This window comes from Macrobrachium rosenbergii, chromosome 21 (assembly GCF_040412425.1).
Source record: "Macrobrachium rosenbergii isolate ZJJX-2024 chromosome 21, ASM4041242v1, whole genome shotgun sequence".
Taxonomy (NCBI): Eukaryota; Metazoa; Arthropoda; class Malacostraca; order Decapoda; family Palaemonidae; genus Macrobrachium; species Macrobrachium rosenbergii.
Window position 1 is genome coordinate 31775644 of NC_089761.1, and position 15000 is coordinate 31790643.

The window sequence follows — 15000 nt, forward strand, 5'->3', positions numbered from 1 at the left end:
ACACAAACAAATCAGACAAATGAAAATAGCCTTACCGCCCCTATAGTAATTCCATTACACGTCTTCGATCGGCACATACCTGAAAAAAAAATGAAAGAAAATGTCATAAACCATATAAAATATAAATAGTTTCATTTTCCTAAACGAAGTTATCACAACGCAGTCATAGATTAATATTTCTGGCTGACAATGAAAGCCTCGAATATTCATTACCGTAAATAATGGCACCTTTTCATAAACCATAAAGAACGTAGCTATCCTCTAGAGTCAGTTTTTGCTGGGGTCCTAAGCTTATATTTTGTGGTTCTAAGGCTATATATTTTTATGAGGAGGAAGTTCCTGGCAATAAACGGTTTTTCCAACCTACATCACTATTAAACAGATGATCTTTTTTATGCCAGTCTTTTATTTGTTGAGTCTCTCATTATCCCTGTACCTTTCCTAGCTTCTATATCCTTTTCTTTCCCATTCGGGCTTTCCGCTATGGTAAGATGACAAGAACGAGTGCACATAATAATAATAATAATAATAATAATAATAATAATAATAATAATAATAATAATAATAATAATAGTAATCATAGATTTCTTTCAAATCTTATGTCTCGGCTCTGAACAATTCCTAGCTGATGTTTTTCGATTATTAATCACTTAGGGCCACTTCATTAGTTCCTTCAACGTGAGAAGTTAATGTCAGGTCCTGTTGGCGTTACGTACCACCATAAAAACCGCTTATGATTTACAAAGGACAACAAATATAACCAAAGTTTTTTTACCAAATTACCTTATCCTATAACAAAAAAAAAATCCATATGTTTCTTAAGGCACCACAAATATAAATTGCTTTTTGCCAAATAACGTTATCTTATAACAAATAATGCATATGTTTCATACAGCACCACAAATATAACACTGTTTTTTCTGGGGGGGGGGGGCAAATAACGTTTTCCTACACACAACGGACTGTATATACTTCGGGCATAGCAAGTCCTGCATGCCAAAAGGATACCCATTTGATCAGACTACAGCCTCAGGTATCTAAGACAACCAATCCAAACCAGATCTCAAAGAAGAAGACAAACTCCACACATCGCCAGTCCTAAGAAAAAAAAAAACGAAGACTGTTACATAATGCAACTGCAAAAACTTCTAGAAAGCAAGAACCAAGATTGCAGACAGAATGAAGCTGGCAGCTAATATCAGACGCAGCTGTAAACTACAGGAGCATATGTTGCAAAGTGCTTTTCGGGGGCACGGGAAGTGGGCATTACAGACATTTTATGAACCAAAGTTTCAGGTGCCTTAGAAGAGAACGGAGGGAGAGGTATTGAAGCATAAGATCGTTCACACACACACACACAAATGAACTGAAGAAAAGAGAGCTTATATCTTTTTAATCCTTGGTTAAAAAGCTAGACAACATTTCTGTGTGTGTGTGTGTGTGTGTGTGTGTGTGTGTGTGTGTGTGTGTGTGTGTGTGTGTGTTGTGAGTTGTGAGTTGTGAGAAGACCCAACGGCGACAAAAAATCTACAACTTCAAGGTAAACTGTGAATCACAAACTATTATAAAAATTTGCTATCTCTCTCTCTCTCTCTCTCTCTCTCTCTCTCTCTCTCTCTCTCTCTCTCTCTCTCTCTCTCTCTCTCTCTCTCTCTGTTGGAACAGTCACTCAGAAAATTCGTTAGCTGTGATGAGCCAGCATTTATAAGACCCAATATCGAATAAAAATCGACAACTTCCTCAAAGCAAGCAGTTAATCGCAGTTACAAATCTCTCTCTCTCTCTCTTTGTGCCGGTCTGAACTTATCTTGCGTTTCCTGTTAGATATGCTTTTACTCTCTCTCTCTTTCTCTCTTTGTGCCTGTCTGAATTTATCCTACGTTTCCTATTAGATATGCTTTTAATCTCTCTCTCTCTCTCTCTCTCTCTCTCTCTCTCTCTCTCTCTCTCTCTCTCTCTCTCTCTCTTTGTGCCTATCTGTATTTATCTTACGTTTCCTATTAGATGTGTCCTTAATCTCTCTCTCTCTCTCTCTCTCTCTCTCTCTCTCTCTCTCTTTGTGCCTGTCTGTATTTACCTTGCGTTTCCTATTAGATATGATTTTAATCTCTCTCTCTCTCTCTCTCTCTCTCTCTCTCTCTCTCTCTCTTGTGCCTGTCTATATTTATCCTGTGTTTCCTATCAGCTATGTTTTTAATCTCTCTCTCTCTCTCTCTCTCTCTCTCTCTCTCTCTCTCTCTCTAAACCGCTGCAAGGGCTTCTTATACCTCCCCCACCCGGGCCCGCCGCTCCCATCCGCCAAGTCCATCTGTCCCAAAGTCTCACAGAGAAATCCTGCTACTCTAATAACTTTAATAACAGCTTCGTTCGTGCGACTTAAACGGCTTCTATTAGAACGGATAGACCGCTGGCCTCTCTCGATGCTGTTACGGGAAACAACGACGTTTGCGAATGGGTTTTGCTACTTCTTCTTCCTCCTCCTCCTCTTCTTCTTCTTCTTCTTCTTCTTCTTCTTCTTTTTCTTCTTTTTCTTCTTCTTCTTCTGCAGCTTCTCCGGAGGCAGAGGAGGAGGAAACGCGGAGAAAGGAGAGGGAGGGAAGGAAAAGCAAGAAATCAGGAAAGGAAAAGCAAGAAATCAGGAAAGGAAAAGCAAGAAACCAGGAAAGGAAAAGCAAGAAATCAGGAAAGGAAAAGCAAGAAATCAGGAAAGGAAAAGCAAGAAACCAGGAAAGGAAAAGCAAGAAATCAGGAAAGGAAAAGCAAGAAATCAGGAAAGGAAAAGCAAGAAACCAGGAAAGGAAAAGCAAGAAATCAGGAAAGGAAAAGCAAGAAACCAGGAAAGGAAAAGCAAGAAATCAGGAAAGGAAAAGCAAGAAATCAGGAAAGGAAAAGCAAGAAACCAGGAAAGGAAAAGCAAGAAATCAGGAAAGGAAAAGCAAGAAATCTGGAAAGGAAAAGCAAGAAATCAGGAAAGGAAAAGCAAGAAACCAGGAAAGGAAAAGCAAGAAATCAGGAAAGGAAAAGCAAGAAACCAGGAAAGGAAAAGCAAGAAATCAGGAAAGGAAAAGCAAGAAATCAGGAAATTAAAAGCAAGAAATCAGGAAAAGGAAAATAAGAATCAGGAAAGGAAAAGCAAGAAACCAGAGAAAGGAAAAGGAATCAGGAAAGGAAGGTAAGAAATCAGGAAAGGAAAGCAAGAAATCAGGAGAGAGGAAGAAGCAAAGAAAGCAGAAAGGAAAAGCAAGAAATCAGAAAGGAAAACAAGAAACCAGGAAAGGAAGAAGCAAAGAAACCAGGAGGAAGAAGCAAGAAATCAGGAAGGAAAAGGCAAAGAGAAAATCAGGAGAGAAAAAGCAAAGAAACCAGGAAAGAAAGCAAGAAATCAGGAGAAAAGGTAAGAGTCAGGAAAGGAAAAGCAAAGAAACCAGGGAAAAGGAAAAGCAAAGAAATCAGGAAGGAAGAAGCCAAGAAATCAGGAGGAGAAAAGCAGAAATCAGGAAAGGCAAAGAATCAGGAGAGGAAAAGCAGAAACCAGGAAGAAAGGAAAAGCAAGAAATCAGGAAAGAGGAAAATGAGAAATCAGAGAGAAAAGTAAGAAACTAGGAAAGAAAAGCAAGAAACCAGGAAAGGAAAGCAAGAAATCAGGAAAGGAAAGTAAAAATCAGAGAAAGGAAAAAAGCAAGAAATCAGGAAATTAAAAAGCAAGAAATCAGAAAGGAAAAAGCAAGAAATCATGGAAAGGAAAAGCAAGAAACCAGGAAAGGAAGCAAGAGAATCCAAGGAAAGGAAAAACCCAAAGAATCAGGGGAAAGGAGGAGAAAAACCAAAGAAATCTGAGGAGAGAAAGGAAAAGCTTAAGAGAATCAGGAGGAAGGAAAAGCAAGAAATCAGAAAGGGAAAGCAAGAAACAAGGAAAGGAGGAACAGCAAATGAACAGAGGAGGAAGGAAGAGGGGGGGGGGGTAGATGTGAGAAACGAAATGATAAAAGTAAAGAAAGTAAAAATGGAGGATGTGAACGAGGAATGAGACAACAATAGAAGAGAAATAAAAAAAGAAATCCCAGTAGAATAGGACGGGGGAAACAAGCTAATAAATTAGGGGTATAAAACAGGTGCCAATAACAAAGAGAACATGACGAGTACAATGAGAAACACAATTAAAGAAAATAAGTAAGAATGGAGGAAGTGGACGAGAAAAGAAAAAACTGTAGATGAGAAAGAATACAAAACAGAGAAAACCCCGTCGAAATGGACGAGGAAACAAACAAATAAATCAGGGGTATAAAACAAGTGCCAATAAAAAAAAAATAATATAAACGGAATGAGAAAATTTGGCGAAAGAACGCAAGCGATAAGAATCAAAGGTAAAGTTATAATAAAGACAATACTAGAGAGAGAGAGAGAGAGAGAGAGAGAGAGAGAGAGAGAGAGAGAGAGAGAGAGAAGGGACCATTAGACCAATTCGGCCAAGAACTCCAAGCGATAAATATAAACCAAGCAATCTCGTGCGCTCTGCAGCGCAAGTAAAAAAAAAAAAAGAAAAAACATGTACGGTTACATAAGCGAACCGTATCGTGTGGGATGGCTGCACGAGAGAGAGAGAGAGAGAGAGAGAGAGAGAGAGAGAGAGAGAGAGAGAGAGAGAGAGAGTTATACAAATTTATTTTACCAAACAGACTATCACATACTACTCAGAGAGAGAGAGAGAGAGAGAGAGAGAGAGAGAGAGAGAGAGAGAGAGAGAGAGAAACTATACTTAATTACAATTTATTTTTATTTTACGATACGAAGACAATTAGATGAGAAACAGGGATTCACTTACAAAAACGGCACTAAAAACACTGGCACATTTTGGACAACAAACGCGACGTTCCTGAAGACACGATGACTTGTCTCTCACCCCACCCCCCAACACAAAGACTTTTCAAGGTCACACTTGATTCCTCCGCAGTCAACTGAACTTCCGGTGTACATTGAAATGACAAGTATTGATCAACATCGCCGGAAGACGATCTCCCGTTAAGCGAATTTTACCTTAGTTACTATATTGCCTATATGTAAGCGTAAGGGAGAACAAACATATATGTATATATATATATATATATAGAGTATATATATATATATATATATATATATATATATATATATATATATACATGAAACCAAGCACTCTGTAAATTTATTTCAAACTGAAATAAAACCCACGATGCGTAAAATATGAAATAAAAATCATACTCCTAAACAAGCAAACTCCTCCATGCTGCATGACGGTTAGATATGAACAGGAAAAAAAAATACGATTCTTTCCAAACGAGTAACCACAGCAAGTGTCACGTGACCTACATAAACCCAGTGACCACAAAAGGTTCAGTCACTTTTTTTTGCTGACACTGGAGCGCCTACCCGCACAAACTCCCTCCAAGTGCCCTGTCGACAGGGGAAGTTTTTTTATTCTTATAAAAACTGCATTTGAATTTCTAAGAATCAGTGCAGTTGAATCGTGAGTGAATGAGCTTTCTCTCTCTAAGAGAGCTTGATATTTTTGGCCTACATACGTATAACAGCCGAGTTTGGAGGAAAGAAATCTTAATTCAATTGAACTTTCTACAAAGGCTTGAATTGATGCAGTTTATGTATGTATGTAATTCATATATATATATATATATATATATATATATATATATATATATATATATATATATATATATATATATATATATATATATATATATATATGTATGTAATTCATATCATATATATATATATATATATATATATATATATATATTAACTTTATCACATACACAATTGTTCTGTGCATTAGTAGAATTACTAAAACCACCTCATTCAAACTGGATGGTATCTAATCATCCAGTTTGAATGATGAAATCTTTAATAAAATATATATATATATATATATATATATATATATATATATATATATATATATATATATATATATATATATATATAATACACACACATATATATATAATATAAAATTCATGAGCAAAAACTTCAAAAAGAGAAGGTTGACACAACTAAGCACGACTGTTCAATCCCTATAAAAGTGGACTAGCTTTGGATCAATTTTCACCTTCCTAAAATCAGAGAATAAAAGCAAACCTCGAAAGTATCCGACTGACGAAGCATTCTTCTTCTCCAACCATAGACTCCTCTGTTCTCTGCCCAGATTCCCCCAGAAAGAAGGCATTCAAATGACATTAGAGGTGACGCAGCACGAGATTTACGGTAGGCCTAACTTAGACATAACATTCAGCCAGTTACAACCCTGCCGTCGACTTGCGCAGTTGAAAAAGAGCTTTTAGAAACACAACACGCCAGGTTGCTTCTTATGTGACTCCTAGGTAGTGTTAATATAACTGTGCTCTCTATCTGATAACAATTTAAACTGTGTTCACGTTCATTAACTTTTGTTTTTTTCTAATAATTATGGTGAATATTATCCTATCTCTCTCTCTCTCTCTCATCATCATCACACAATTTAGTTGGGCATATTTTCCAAACCAAAGACAGTACAAAAACATTCAGACCCCTATATAACAAGAAGACCTTCAATACATACCTATTATGATTCTAAAACATTTTCAAGACAAAACACACAAAAAAAGAGAAACCAGTGGGAATTAGAGCAAAAAATATATGGATGTCGTGATTTGGAGAAGCAAGGAGAACCATTTTTTTTCTATTAAAATTCCTCGAACACCTTGGCTTGTTTCTAAGTATTCACTGGAAATTTCCCTACGACATAAACTAAGAAAAAACTACACATACTCAAGGAAATTGAACACCAACTTGCGAGTGAAAGCATAAGTTTTCCCATTCGTCACTCAGTATTCTGATACAGTAAACCACGGTTCCAACAATGTCCGTAGTAACCAAAACACACTATGTTCCAGTTGCTATTGAACACAGCAAGACACAGGTAAACGTTAAGTCTCCTGGCGATCGATATTATTGTCTGGTCCAGTCTACAAGTGAGGACACACCTTCGGTTTTACTTGGGTTCATTCCGCTGGCTGAAAACATGAGCCACTCACGGCTTTTTCTTCGATTCCTCTAACCGACTTTCTTCATTGGGGGATTATCCCCCTATAACTACTACGTAGGCTACTTCTGACTAACGGTGATGAAGTTTTAATATATTAATAATGATGATGATGATAACAGATCCGTATCGACCTTTGAAACTTGGAAAAAAACACCACAAGTTGGAGAACAAATAAATTTGGATTTTTAAACATATTTGTTCTCCAATTCGAGGTTCTAATAATAATAATAATAATAATACTAATAATAATAATATAATAATAATAATAATAATAATAATAATGATAATGTAAGATTTTAATAAATTTGGATTTTTAAATATATAATGCTCTCCAATTCGAGGTTCTAATAATAATAATAATAATAATAATAATAATAATAATAATAATAATAATAATAGTAATAATAATAATAATAATAATAATTAAGATTTTGGGAAAAAAAAATCAAAAGTAATTGGTTTTGTCATCTGGCGTCGCGCGACAACTGTCAAGGAGGAAAACGTAACAGTACAAAAAAGAGAAACACTGGCCAATACATCACACGGTATTCCGTCATTCCAGCTGGGACTTGACAGATGACGCCATCTGGACGGTAAAATTGACGAAGCTAACAGACGTTCAGAAAAAGGAAAATACCTCAATAATATTAAAAAAAAAAAAAATACAACGTGGCTGTTCAAATACAAGTTCAGAGAAGAAAATACCATATATGTATATGTATGTATATATATATATATATATATATATATATATATATATATATATATATATATGGATTAGTGAGAAATGACTGGAGGAAGAATGTCTGCAGCTCAGTTGCTGCAGAGAGCCGGAAATAGAGAGGGAGTGGCGAGCCATGATTGCCGACATCCTTGAGGATATGGCACCTGGATGATGATGATGATATATATATATATATATATATATATATATATATATATATATATATATATATATATATATCTCAATGTGACTTTATTTCTCTGGTGAAATTCGATTTGGAACGGAATGGAATAGAGTGTTTAGGCCAGAGGCCAAGCACTGGGACCTATGAGGTCATTCAGCGCTGGAGAGGAAACTGGGAAGAAGTAGGTTTGAAAGGTGTAACTGGAGGAAAACTTCGCATTTGCACTGTGGATGGTAAGATGGAAGAAAGATAATATGAACGGAGGTACAGTGAAAGGAATAAAAGGGGTTAGAGCTGGGGGCCGAAGGCACGCTGCAGAGAACCTTTCGGAATGCCTACAGTGCACCCCGGGAGGTACACTGCAGGCACTAACCCCCTAGGGGGGAGATTCGATTTGTAAAAGTTTGACCTGATGACCCGCCACTGGCGACGCTCTGAAAGCCGCCTTCAAAACTAACCTTTTATGCCCAGGTCACCTGATTTAATCTGGTTATTGCTGTACAGATACTTCCATGCCCTTAGGGCACTGTTTAAGAAGATTCATTTCATCACTTTCTAAAATTGAATAATTTTTTTTTTTTTACAAATTTATCACAGCTCTAAAACCCCCGAAGGATGGTAGTGCCGTCAGTGCCCCTCGCTCGGTGCACTGTAGGCACTACTTAATGTTCTTAGGCCCCTAGCTACGACCCCTTTCATTCTTTTACTGTACCTCCAGTTCATATTCTCTTTCTTCCATTTTACTGTCCACCCTTTCCTCACAATTAGTGCAGCTGTTACACTTTTCAAACCTTTTTACCCTTCATTTCCCTTTCAGCGCTGAATGACCTCACAGGTCCCAGCGCTTGGCCTTAAGCCTAAATTCTACATACTACTCCATTCCACAGCTCTAAGTCTTACTTTTAGAGATGGTCCTTCAAACGTCATTGTTATTAGTGGCGAATATTCCTGTGACATTCACTCCTACGGCGAATCCTACAAGTATTTTTTTTTTCAATGCCATTACTGTCTGCGAAGGCCCCTCCCTCAATGTCATTACCTTTCATGAAGGATCTTTCCCCAAGGCCATTACTCTCTGGGAAGGTTCTTGCCTCGGTGCCATTAAGCAATTTGCGACTGTTCCTTCAATACCATTTGGCTCCGTGAAGATTCCTGCACGCAATGCACTTGTATTATTTGATTGCGTCATTCGAAACTGCTGCCACTTTCTAGGATGAAACCTTGAAGGGAGTTATACCATGACTGAGCGTTTGCTGGTTCAGAATGCCACCGATTTCTTTTGTAACATCTTCATACTTTCAAAACCCACAAAATGGTACTGAGCGTATACTCTCTACCTAAGTTCTTACTGCACGACCACCTTTATGAAATAATAATGTAAGACTGCTTCAATAAAATCAAAGGCTGATGTAATTCCCAAAGACTCTTAGAAACCATTCTTATGATAATGGCAATCAATGCTCCAGCTTTCATGAGACACTGGTACTTTTCCTTACACCAAGAAAGGCGCTCTTCGACCCAAGTCGAAAGGGGGAAGGTCATACAACTGTTTTCCTGTGACTAGAGAGAGAGAGAGAGAGAGAGAGAGAGAGAGAGAGAGAGAGAGAGAGAGAGAGAGAGAGAGAGAATTATAATCAAACTGGCGCTGACATACGCATGAAAAGAAAAAGACCAAACTATGACCTCAACACGGCATGGTGGCTACAAAGAGTTAGGAGTAGAATACAACAGAAGGAAGATGGAAGAAGGAGAGTAGGGAGATATAAAGAGGGGTGAGGAAAGAACGGAGAAAAGAGCAGGGCCAGAGAAGAAGAGAAGGGAAGGGAAGGGAAGGGATGGGAAGGGAAGGGAAGGTCTCATAAACACGACTGACCTTGACATCCTTAACGAGGAAAATCCCATCAGTCATTTTCGCCGAGTTCAAACATGGCTGCTGCGGCAATGCTCGACCCCTTATATTTCTCCCCATCTCTTGATCAATATCTGACTAATCCATAAATGCCTTGCACGGCGTGACACGCAAACACGCAGTTAGCAGAGAGAGAGAGAGAGAGAGAGAGAGAGAGAGAGAGAGAGAGAGAGAGAGAGAGAGAGAGAGAGTCAGGAGGACTTTGTTTACTTTCGTGAGCCTAAAATACCTCGGTCTCACTGTCGTGTACCTGCGTTGGAAAAACTCATGCAACAGAGAGAGAGAGAGAGAGAGAGAGAGAGAGAGAGAGAGAGAGAGAGAGAGAGAGAGAGAGAGAGTAGGACTTTGTTTACTTTCGTGAGCCTAGAACCTCGGTCTCACCGTAGTGTAGTACCTGCGTTAGCAAAACTCATGCAACAAACAGAGAGAGAGAGAGAGAGAGAGAGAGAGAGAGAGAGAGAGAGAGAGAGAGAGAGAGAGAGTAAGGTTGCATACATATACGTATTAACTTAAAGACAATTACTACAATATTTTAAATGGCCATGTTGCACTGAACTGACAAAACCTAACAACAGCAAAAGGATTACGACTTTTTCTACGGACCACAAAGCAGTTCTCTTACAACAGGCTGCACCAATGTACCCAATTACAGAGTGCTGCTTAAGTATCGACTGTGTGAGATAATCACCGCTTTGTTCAAGTGTGGGCGGGGTGGGCGGGCGTTAAGTAATTCCCACTCCCACAGCAACACAGCCCTATTGCTTCAAGTCTCTGCCTGGGCTCAGCAGTCAGTTATGCATCGCAAAAACAAAGTTAGGGTAGCAAATTCTACTCTCGATCCCCATCGAAACTTCAGAAGTTCAAGCTAAGGTGTAATACATTACTACCCTACTACAATTCTCCTTATAATTTGATAATTTTCGTAGATTTTTTTTTATTTATTCATTAATTTGTTCATTCATCTGCTTTTCTAATAACTGATATCTTCTTTCTGCATTTCGCATTACCTTCTGCTACTTCTTCTGAATGAACACTATATTCTTTGGAAGCTTGAATTTCAAGTCAATGGCCCCCATATGAACAGGGTTCATCTTCTGAATAATAATAATAATAATAATAATAATCATAATAATCATAATAATAATAATAATAAAAATAATAATAATTCATTCACAACCACTCATTCATTCTATGCAAAATACCGCAAAAATATGATAGGCCTGCAGTGCGTTTGAACTAAGCACCCAACCCAACGCCTACGGCCATAAACGAACATGCTAATCGTCCAAGGTGAGTGGCCTACGACGCTAAAAAACGGGGAAAAGGCAATAAAAAACGTAAAAAACGACGTAGAGGGACAAGTCGATGCAAAGAGGACGGAGACAGATCGATTATGATCTCGTACGATTGCCTTCGGGGTTCATTCTGAAACAAGATGGCAGCAGTCTTCTAAATCATACCAGATTAAAACGTGTCTGAGATGCGAAAGGAGACGAGAGCAAGTTCGATACGAGAGAGAGAGAGAGAGAGAGAGAGAGAGAGAGAGAGAGAGAGAGAGAGAATCTTACCCAGAGAGAGAGAGAGAGAGAGAGGGGGGGAGTCTTACCAAATAGAGAGAGAGAGAGAGAGAGAGAGAGAGAGAGAGAGAGAGAGAGAGAGAGAGAGAGAATCTTACCCAGGGGAGAGAGAGAATCTTACCTGGGGGGAGAGGGGAGGATCCTACCCAGGGGAGGAGAGAGAGAGAGAGAGAGAATCTTTGAGAGAGAGAGAGAGAGAGAGAGAGAGAGAGAGAGAGAGAGAGAGAGAGAGAGAGAGAGGAATCTTACCCAGAGAGAGAGAGAGAGAGAGAGAGAGAGAGAGAGAGAGAGAGAGAGAGAGAGAGAATTTACCCAGGGAAGAGAGAGAGGAGAGAGAATCTTACCAAAACACAGAGAGAGAGAGAGAGAGAGAGAGAGAGAGAGAGAGAGAGAGAGAGAGAGAGAGAGAGAGACCTTAATACAAAGAAACAAACTACAAGGGCAATGAGGTGCAACTGATAACACTAGAATTAACTGTGCTTTTGCAAAGTTTACTGGAATTTGCTTGTCAGGTACTGACAATAATTCAGTATGCAGGACAAAAACTACTGACGCAAGCTATTCAGCAGCCTCCCTTGCTTGTAGGTTAAGGCCGGCTTAAACACACACACACACACACACACGCACGCACGGACACACACGCACACACACACATTCCACAGAAATATGAGTACTTGACTGAGTATTGCCTAAACAGGAACAAATTCTGTCCAAATTCTTACCCCTCTGAAATGAACTATTCTTGTTCTGGTTCTCAATAATAATAATAATAAAAATAATAATAATAATAATAATAATAATAGTCATGAAAGTTACTTCAGCGAGAGAGACAATAATAATAATAATAATATTAATAATAATAATCGTTATGACAGTAACTTCAGAGAGAGAGAGAGAGAGAGAGAGAGAGAGAGAGAGAGAGAGAGAGAGAGAAATCTTGGCAAAAACATCGGGATCCTTAGAGAGAGAGAGAGAGAGAGAGAGAGAGAGAGAGAGAGAGAGAGAGAGAGAGAGAGAGAGAGACCTTTTAATTTTGAAGGCCTAGAGTCTTTTTGTAATGTTAAATCATGATTCATGGGTATCGCGTCCAATAAGGCGATGTCCTTAACTGGAAGGATTATTAGCTTAAGCATTTTTCCTCTCTTTTTACAAAGCACAACACAACTACGAGATCGCAACGCGGAACATTTAACTGTTCTCAGGCAACTTGACTTTTATGTGCAGTACTTCCAAGTGGTAATACGCACATCAAGCGAGAGAGAGAGAGAGAGAGAGAGAGAGAGAGAGAGAGAGAGAGAGAGAGAGAGAGAGAGAGAGTGTAGATAAAAGCTGACTCGAAGTCTTACAGAGTGTAGAAGGAACGAAGTCTTTACAGAGAGAGAGAGAGAGAGAGAGAGAGAGAGAGAGAGAGAGAGAGAGAGAGAGAGAGTATGCAGATGAGGAACGAAGTCTTAAGAGAGAGAGAGAGAGAGAGAGAGAGAGAGAGAGCAGATGAGGAACGAAGATCATTCAGGGTAACACATCGACGGACAGGATAATCAAGATGAAATCGAGAGTAGGAAAAGGAGACGAGACGAATAAAAATGCGAGGAGAGAGAATGAAAAGTTCCTCTACAGAGAATTAATACTAGTGCAGAGATAAGCGTTAATGAACAGATGGAGTGAGTGTTTTGGAAAATCGCCGAATGCGAAAGATGCACAGTGCTTGTGGGAGTGACTGAAGTTAATATACAGTGGACAATTAACATGCTCAAGAATAGAAAGACACCCACGTTGATGGAAATGGTTAGAAGAAATAATATTCTAATCTATAAACATAAAGGTGACATGAAGCAACTGCAAGTATTACTGGGTAATAATTTGTATTGCCAGAGCTGTAAGGTAGGATTTTAACTACAAAATGCAGAACTAATAACGTACATAACATGAGTAAGCTTAGATAAGATTGAGGTTGAATGGATCAAGTATTTGTTAAGAAAGATGAGAAAGAAATCTGAAAGTAAGGGGGACCTGGAAAAAACTTGAGATAAAATTGATAGGGTAAGATACAGCAGATACCTGTTAACAGCCAAACTGGGTCTGAGATGAGTAGGTGTTAAGTCTCCACAGCTGTTCAATATCTTTATGGACTGAGTGTTGTGATAAGTCAGAGAAAAGGCAGTACATGAAGGTGAAAAGTTGTGAGATACGAAAATGAGTCGTGTATGGAGTACGGAATACTTTAATTTTTAAGATGGCACGGCACTGGTTGGGGAACAGTGTAGAAAAACTCCAGAAACTAGTGACAAACTAAGTATCTGCGAGGGTAGAGAGTCAAAACGTGATCGCAAGGACATAAAGTCAAAAGTAAATGTAAACAAGAGTAAGAAACAGAGCAATGAATGTTGAGACAGAAGAATGAAGAACGGAAGTTATCCACTTGGGTATATGAGAGTATACATAATGAAAAAAAGGTATGTGAATCACAGAACAGGTGAAGCAAATGTAACAGAATATGTACCAAGGTCCTCTTAATCCCAATCGCTATCCCTAAGCTATGGGGTCGGTTGGCTTGACACATCCTCTCCAACAATTGTTATCGGAATCATCTTCATGCGCTAAACCCTTCTTCTCCAAATCCTTCTCAACTCTATCATGCTATCTAACCCCCTTCCTCGCTTTCGGCCTCCTGCCACTAACAAGTCCCACCCAAGCCTTCATTAATCCCTCCTCCTTAGTCATTCTTACCACACGTCCATACCATCTAAGTCTTGACTCTCTTATATCAGTAACCTTTACCAACTGGACACTTCTCCTGAATTCTTTATTTTCCAGCCTCTCATTGCAGTTCTATTTCCTAAAATATACTTCAGCATCCTTATTTCTATTTGCTCCAACTTCTGTTTGTCCTTCCTTCTTAAAACCCATGTTTCTGAACCATACAGCATCACTAGCCTGACTATTATTATTATTATTATTATTATTCAGAAGGTGAACCCTATTCACATGGAACAAGCCCACCACAGGGGCCACTGACTCGAAATTTACGCTTCCAAAGAATATGGTGTTCATTAGAAAGCAGTAGGCTAATAGGAGGTATTGGGATATATGGAAAGAAGAGATCACGTATTAAAAACAGAAAAATTTACAGCAAAATACACCTTTATTTTCAGTTTATTGGGCGTTCCATTGTCACACACTACCCCTGCCATCGCCTTCCATTTCCCCAAAGCTGCTTTTATCCTGATTTCAACCTCAGCTCCAAGGTGACAAGATGGGTATGAATACAAGAATGTTGAGCCTGTTGCGAGGAACCTTTTAAAATTGGGCACCAGGAAAGATAGGTTTGTATGTATGTATGTATATATGTATGTATGTATGTATGTATGTATGTATGTATGTATGTATGTATGTATGTGTTTCTGACTCACGTCGGGATCGAACCCTGGTATTTCAGTTGAAAAGCAAGGGCGCCAATTGAAAGACCTGTGTTCGATCCCGATGTACAGTAAGTCAGAGATTTATTTCTGTTCCACACGTGATTGTGTTTTGAAT

The 15000-nt window shown here is 38.7% G+C and overlaps 1 protein-coding gene across 5 annotated transcripts in view; it reads right to left on the reverse strand.

Moving 5' to 3' along the window:
- The window catches only part of cdi (center divider), a 255934-nt gene that overhangs the window by 225644 nt on the left and 15290 nt on the right, over positions 1–15000 (reverse strand). The window contains exon 1 of one of the 5 annotated variants that reach the window (XM_067123346.1): positions 36–73. The exons of the other annotated variants lie outside the window; for them this stretch is intronic. The gene's annotated coding sequence lies outside the window, so the exon portion shown is untranslated. Of the gene's footprint in view, positions 1–35; positions 74–15000 lie in introns of those variants that run through there. 5 annotated transcript variants of the gene reach the window in all.